Source organism: Peromyscus leucopus, chromosome 15 (assembly GCF_004664715.2).
Source record: "Peromyscus leucopus breed LL Stock chromosome 15, UCI_PerLeu_2.1, whole genome shotgun sequence".
NCBI lineage: Eukaryota > Metazoa > Chordata > Mammalia > Rodentia > Cricetidae > Peromyscus > Peromyscus leucopus.
This window is the reverse complement of record NC_051076.1, coordinates 7353475-7361423: the sequence shown is the minus strand read 5'-3', so window position 1 is coordinate 7361423 and position 7949 is coordinate 7353475. Positions and strand designations below refer to the sequence as shown.

The 7949-nt window shown below is 48.9% G+C and overlaps 1 long non-coding RNA gene across 1 annotated transcript; it reads left to right on the top strand.

Annotated features, from left to right (window-relative positions):
• Window positions 1–321: 321 nt before the first annotated feature.
• Window positions 322–1688, top strand: LOC119089102. The gene is made up of 2 exons (XR_005092932.1): window positions 322–802; window positions 1033–1688. It is a non-coding gene; the product is annotated as an uncharacterized LOC119089102 (long non-coding RNA).
• Window positions 1689–7949: the final 6261 nt, after the last annotated feature.

Sequence of the window (7949 nt, the reverse complement as noted above, 5' to 3'; positions counted from 1 at the left end):
AGAAATTTACTAATCATGGCTTGGAAAATCTGTATTGCTCTTGCTCGGTATATCCTAAAGATCATAAACATCTAGGTTTGTCTGGTTTTCTCGATTGGAAAAGCCTTATGGTGAGGCTACTTTATGGGACTTGTAGATTCTGTTCAGGGAGCTGGAGAGATGGCTCAGAGGTTAAGAGCATTGACTGCTCTTCTAGAGGTCCTGAGTTCAATTCCCAGCAACCACATGGTGGCTCACAACCATCTATGATGAGATCTGGTGCCCTCTTCTGGCATGCAGGCAGAACACTGTGTACATAATAAATAAAATAAATCTTTTTTTTTTTTTTTAAATTGAGATCAGTATATTCATACAGAGCAATGTTTTGTTTTTAAAAATAATATATAAAGACCAAAATCTTGGCACATGCTTTCTCCAGCTAACAAGGCATTCTTGGTACCTACTTTAGTAGGACAGCAGGCCGGCACTCTGCACTCCGGAGTGAACTGACCTTTGCCTTAAAATCACTTTGTGACTTCAGAAGGTGGCTGTGGTTCTGTGCCTTTCATGGCATTTACGTTCTGTGATTGAGTTCACTTCAGAAGTGCCCAAGCAGGCAAGGCTCACACACCAGGCTGTGAGGTGAGGTGGTGCAGTGTGTAAAGCTTGCTCACACACCAGGCTGTGAGGTGAGGTGGTGCAGTGTGTAAGGCTCACACACCAGGCTGTGAGGTGAGATGGTGCAGTGTGTAAGGCTCACACACCAGGCTGTGAGGTGAGGTGGTGCAGTGTGTAAGGCTCGCACACCAGGCTGTGAGGTGAGGTGGTGCAGTGTGTAAGGCTCACACACCAGGCTGTGAGGTGAGGTGGTGCAGTGTGTAAGGCTCACACACCAGGCTGTGAGGTGAGGTTGTGCAGTGGGTTAGGCTCACACACCAGGCTGTGAGGTGAGGTGGTGCAGGTGGGGTGGGTGGGCAGTGGTAGGCTCGCACACCAGGCTGTGAGGTGAGGTGGTGCAGTGTGTAAGGCTCGCACACCAGGCTGTGAGGTGAGGTGGTGCAGTGGATTTCCATTGAGCAAATGCCGTATGGCAAGATGGGGGAATGAGCTTGGAGGAGTCCCACTAGATGGTTCTGGTGGACTTGACAAAGTCACATCTTGAAAGGCCCCTTTCCACACTCAGGATGTGAGATGGTACCAAGAGGAGTTTGGAGTGATGAACTTGGTCTGGCATGAATGTGACTTGACCCTGTGACTAAAGCACTTACTCAGTAGTGACCTCTGAGAGGTGTTCAGTCCTAGTGCAGAAGCCGAGTGACTGGGGAACTCCAGGGAGACTGGGGACCTTTGGTAGAGGGGAAGACGTTTTGCCTGTTGTAAGGTAAGATGTTTGTGTGCGGCAGCGGGGTACTGTCATCTGGTGAACAGAGGCTGCGCATGCTCTGGATGGCTGACACAACTGACCGTCTGCCCCAAGACAGTGGCACTGAGGTGAGGAGCTGCTGAGGGGAGGGTGGTTCTGCAGCATGGGGTGTGACTACTGCAGCTTCCCACCTCTCTAGGAAGTGCTGTTGTGTTGGTTGTACTTAACTCTTGTCAAAATATCCCACAGTCAGTCTGTAAGACAAAGTGTAATGTATAGAGTTTAAATAAAACTAGACTGTCGAATATGTAATGAAAAAGCCCCAAATAAAAAATGTTAATTCTAATTGCATTTTTATTGAGTTTAAAGGGTGCATGTTGACAGAGTAAAATGATGTTGTATCTTGGATTTGCTCTTAAGTATTTAAGCAAAGAGAAGGGATAGATTAAGCAAATGTATAAGAAATGTTGATGGCATTGGACCTATGTGATACAACATTTACTTTGCGCTTGGAAATTTCGTATATAAAATATACATATATGTATGTATTTTTAATTTGTTTTGTTATGAAGCAGCCAGCCCCGCAGATGAAGCTTGGAGTCTTCGGAAGCCCAGCTCTGTCCCGTAGGCACAGCAGTGTAGAAGCAGCGATGAGTAGGCCTAGGCTGTAACGGGGAGTTACAGCTTCTCAGGCCAGGGGTTAGCGACATGAGAGTATTGAAACTAAAACGACGGGAAAACTGAAAACTTTCTGTCTCTGTTGGAAAAGGAGGCTGAATTGGAGAGAGTCTTAAAATTCCTTGTGAGGGCTAGAGAGATGGCTCAGCAGTTAAGAGCACTGGCTGGTCTTGTAGAGGACCCAGGCTCGATTCCTAGAACCCACACACTGGCTCACAGCCATCTGTAACTCCATTCCAGGGGATCTGACGCCCTTTTCTGGCCTCCTTGGGCACTACACACATGGTTCACAGGCCTTCATACAGGCAAAAGATTCATGCACGTTTTTAAGAATTTCTCTGCCAACAAAATTTAAACAAAAGGCCAAATCTAGGCCCTGGGAAGAGAGAGCCCTCGAGAAGAGGCACATTCTTAATGTCAACAGTTAAAGGCTGGTGAGCTGGCTCAGCAGGTGAGGGGACCTGCCACCAAGCCTGGTGACCTGACCTTGATCTCCAGGACCCACACTGTGGAAGAAGAGAACTGACTCCCACAAATTATCCTCTGACCTCCGCATGTGCACTACATATCACGTGTGCTGCCCCCTACACACACACACACACACACACACACACACACACACACACTTCATTTTTGAGATGGTCTTACTATGTAGTCTTGGCCTGGAACTTACTGTATAGACCAGGCTGCCCTCAAATCCTTGAACTCACAGAGATCCACCTGCTTTTGCCTCCCACATACTGGGATTAAAGGCTTGTACCAACCATGACGAGCCGTAAAATGTTTTTAAATTAATGGTTGTGTTGGCTTCTTGGTGTCAAGTCAAGCCACTGAGTGGTTCACGTGAAAGGCAGTGGAGTAGGCGATGCGTGTCTCAGAGGAACATAAACAGAAATAAGGCCAGAGCAACACCAAGTGCTGTGTGAATGTGGAGCTTGCCCAGTCCCGGCATGATAGGATGAGAGGTAGTGCACACCTTAGTCCCAGCGTTCTGGAGACAGAAGCAGGTGGGTCTCTGTGAATTCAAGGCTAGTCTAGTCTACACAGAAAGGCCAGTCAAGGCTGTGTAGTGAAACCCTGTCTCAAAAAAAAAAAAAAAAAAAAAAAAAAAGACACCCAACATAGACTTCTGGTCTGCACGTACACACAGACACACACAAAAGAAAAAATAAATTCTGTGAAAGCTGTCTCCGGAATTATGTATGTCTGGATTTGTGCATGTGAGTGCAGTGCTCACACACGCCAGGAAAGGAGAGTTGGAGTTAGAGCCTGCTGGGAGCCTCCTCAGGCTGGTGCTGGGAACCTGACCTCAGGCGGTGCGGGCTGCTGGTGGTGGGAACTGACCGGCGGTGCTGGGATGACTCAGGCTGGGCTGGAACCTGACCTCAGGCGGGTGCTGGGAACCTGACTCCGCTGGAGTTCAGCTGCTGGACTGAGATCTGAGCAGCAAGCGCTCTACCTGCTGAGCTGCCTCTCCCTGGATTAGCTTTTCTGACTGAATTTCAGTTTTGTTTTTATGGGGTCTGTTTCCCTCCCGACCCTTTGTTTTGTAATAGATTTTACCCTCAAACTCCAGTGTACAGAAATGGAAGGGAGGAGCCTTCTGATAGCCACTGGGGGGTTCTTGGGCGTTAACATTTGGAGGTTTGGCAATGTTGGTATATTCACCTGGAACTTCAGGAAGAAACCTGTGTCATGGCTGTCCCTGGATTGCTAATACCTATGGGGTTTCTCCCCCAGTACTAATGAAATGTCCAACTTCTCAGTGTCGCATCCTCACAGCCTCAGCCGTTAGTGACTGTGGCATGACTGTTCATGGACTGAGTTTAAATAGTGGGTTTATTGGCAGGGCTTAGTTAGTGGCCCACACCTTTAATCCCAGCACTTGGGAGGCAGAGGTAGGTGGATCTCCACGAGGTTGAGGCCAGCCTGGTCTACCCAGTGAGTTCCTGGACAGACAAGAATACAAGGTTGAGACCCTGTGTCAAAAATACAAAAGATGAGCTTGTCAATTGCAAGGGGCAGAGGAGGTGGAGGTGTGCAGGCCTGAAGCAAATCACTGGCAAGTTGCCGCAACAGGGACCCTGCCTGTGTGTACCTTGGCTTCCACCTCTTTGACCAATCCAGCCACATCCAAACAATATTTAAAAGCCATGTTTCTAAAAGGCAAGGTATTAGATATTTTACAAGAATTGCTAGGTATGTGTGCATGCATGTGCGTGCATGAGTGCTTGTGTATGTGTGTGTGTATGTTGCATGCGTGTGCGTGCACGAGTGCTTGTGTGTGTGCGTGCGTGTGCGTGCATGAGTGCTTGTGTATGAGTGCATGTGTATGTTGCATGCGTGTGCGTGCATGAGTGCTTGTGTGTGTGTATGCGTGTGTGTGCATGAGTGCTTGTGTGTGTGTGCATGCATGTCCCCGATGGTGTGGGTGCAGGTGCCTGTGAGCAGTCTCGTAGAGGCCAGAGTAGAACATCCATATCTTCCTCTGTCACTCCCAAGTGTCTCGGACTCTCTCACTAAACCTCAGGTTCTCTTTAGGTTGCCTGGCCAGGTGACCAGTGAGCTCCCAGATCCACCTGTCTCCAGCCCTAGAGCTGGGCTACCGGCGCCCACAGTCATGCCTGGCATTTTACGTGGGTGCTGGGGATTTGAACTCAGTCAGGTCTTGCCGTGGAAGTGCTTTTACCCACTGAGCCGTTACCCAGCCCTTAGATTTCCTTTTTCAGCTGCTTGGTGGGATTGTGGTTATGTGAATGCAGGTCTAGGTAACAGTGCTTATGTGTATTTAGATGTGATGACCCAGCAGGAAAATTTGAAAAGTGCGATGAAGAAGGAGACAGGCTTCATGGCACATGCCATAACCCCAGCACCTGGAAGGCTGGAGCAGGAGGATTGAGAGTTTGAGGCCAGCCTGGGCTGGCTGGCAGCGCACCCTGTGTGTGTCACCCCCTACACACACACACACACACACACACACACACACACACGAAATAGACTAACGTGACAGTGTTAGCTGTTGAGGCTCGATGAACTTCTTTCTATGTTGGAAAGTTTTATACTAGAAGTTTGAATTAAGTAGTCATTTTTCTTTTTTTGTTTTTGTTTTTTTTCAAGACAGGGTTTTTCTATATAGCAGTCCTGGCTGTCCTGGAACTCGATCTGTATGCCAGGCTGGCCTCAAACTCACAGAGATCCACCTGCCTCTGCCTCCTGAATGCTGGGATTCAAGGCGGTGGGCACCACCGCCCGGCTGAGTAGTCATTTTTCATGTGAGTTCCTTTACTCCACACTCAGTGGCTCCACAGTAGTGGTTCCAGGGGGTGGGTGAAGATCTCCACCTGTGCACATATCTCCCCACCTGTCCAGTGGCTTCCTGTCCAGGACATCAGTGCTAGCTGAGGACCTCTTGGGGAGGAAGTAGGATGTGAGGGAAACAGAGTTCCCTGCACTCTGACCTCCTAAGGGAATGTGGGAGTGAAACTCAGACTTTGGCAATTTCTGTGGAATCAGATGTTTGTAAGAAATGGCTTCATCTGTTTCCAGAAACTGCAGGAGAGCATTAAGAAATTCATAAACACAGCCCCTTGCCTGGGGTGATGGACTCTGTGTCCCCAGCCAGTCCCCAGCCCAACCCCAGCACCCCCAGGCTTGCCCTTCTTGGGGGGGCCTTGCTGGGGTCCCCAATAGAGTGAAACAGGCATGTCAAGGTACGGCAGCAAGGGGACCATGACCAGCTTCACCTGGTGTCATCTGTGAAAGGGGCTCCCCCCAGAGATCTCACCCAGTGCTGCGTGAGACCGCTCAACATAGCAGCCCAGGATCCGAATCCTCAAAAAGTATGAATTTCCTAATGAAATCCCCTTCTCTTTCATGCCTCCCTGGAATCTGATTAAAATGTTCTATGGACAGATTGGCTCCAGCCACTGGGTCTCCTTTCTCCTCTGTTTGTTCAAGATAAAAGATGGCTCAAAGAATGAGCGATCTTAGGTGGGGGAGGTGGTTAACGGGCAGTGTGAACTGGGCTGGGTGCAGCTCAGTGGTACAGCACTTGCCTAGACTGCTCAAGGCCCTGAGTTCAGCTAACAGCATTGTTTAAGCAGCGGATAGGTAATAATGACTACTATGCTGTCCAGGCTGATCTGTTGGTGTTTTTATTTTATTTATTTATTTTTATTATATATATTTTAAAGATTTATTTATTATGTATACAATGTTCTGCCTGCAGGCCAGAAGAGGGCACTAGATCTTATTATAAATGGCTGTAAGCCACCATGTGGTTGCTGGGAATTGAACTCAGGACCTCTGGAAGAGCAGCCAGTGCTCTTAACCTCTGAGCCACCTCTCCAACCTGGTGTTTTTATTTTTGAGACAGGCTCTCACTGTGTAGCTCAGGCTGGCCTCAAACTTGACATCTTCCCCTCTCAGCCTGCTGAGGGTTTACATGCATGTGCCAGCCCCCACTCCAGCCGAAGGATGATCTCAATCTCCTGGGCTCCAGTAATTCTCCTGTCTCAGCCTCCCAAGTAGCTAGGAATACAGACATGGGTTGCTGCATCTAGCTAAAATCCACCACACCCCGGAATTGTACAAAAATAGATTTTTAAAACCATTTCAGTTTGAGTTTTTGTTTTGTTAATTCTTTTTAGGAGACAAAGTCTCATTCTGTAGCCTGAGCTGGCCTAAAGCTCACTCTATAGCCTAGGCTGGCTGCAGACTATTGGTGATCCTTTTATTTAGTCCTCTGAGTCTGAGAACACAGGTGTGTGCCACTGTTACTGTTTGGGAATCTAGACTGGGTGGTCTTCTCTGCCAGTTAAAGAATTAAAAGGCAGGGAAATCTAGAACACAACTGGGAGCACCAGGGAGATCTCAGACACGGCAGGCATGATCCGCTGGAGGAAGGCTCTGTTAGGTGAGGACACCAGCAAGGCGCACAGAGAAAGGCCCTCTGCTTTGTAGAAGGCGGACTCCTGAGCTCTAGATCCAGTCTTTCCTTGAAGGCTCTGGGTTTTAAGGGCCTTTGAGGGGCCTTCATCCCCTAGATGAAGAAAGGGAGGTTGATGACCCATGACTTTGAAGAAAACATGTCCTGGTCCAGCCTTGAACTTTCAACTAGTCCACGGCAGCAGCCCACTGATGGGGAAGCCCACCAGGCTGTTGATCAGGAGTGCGAGGAAGGGGCCAGAAATTTGCCATCTTTATTACAGATTTGTGGCCCCCTTTCTATCCGACTGCTCCGAGGGATCTGTCCAACCCCTAGTCCCTCACCACCACACTGAAAACTTACTTATTTTCTATCCTGTGGGGCTAGAGCTCAAAGCCAAGGCCTTGGGCACAATGAGCAAGCTGCCGCGGAGCTCAGGCCCAGTCTGTGACCAGTGCATTCGCTGAAGGGGACAGCAAGGTGTTCATGGTTCCCACACACTAGGTGGGTTTTGTTTTGTTTTGTTTTTTTCCATGTGCTAAGATCTGCTCTCATCCTCAACTCCCTGAGGTGGGGCGGCATCACACACACACACACACACACACACACACACACACACACACACACACACACCGTCATGTGGAGCCGAGAGAAGCCAAACCTGCTGCCGTCCCGCAGACGTCTGTGCAGGCCCAGCAAGGCCTGGCCCCAGCCCAGGCTCTCGGCTAAGGCCTAGTCTAGTCTCAGACACCAAGACATCACAGCCCCTTGACTGTTTTGTGACAAACATTTCTGAATTTCCTGGGATCCAGGCACAGCTAATACAAAGCAGTAGGGACGATTCCAAAAGGAAACAGTTGTTTAAAGCAGGTCAAATATGTGTTTTGCTGGTTGTGGCTCGGGTTATACCAGCCACCAAAGCCAGGCTGGCTTCATTACAGGATGTGAACTGTCCTCACTACTCAGACACCGCTTACAAAATCCTCTGAATCACTGAACTGA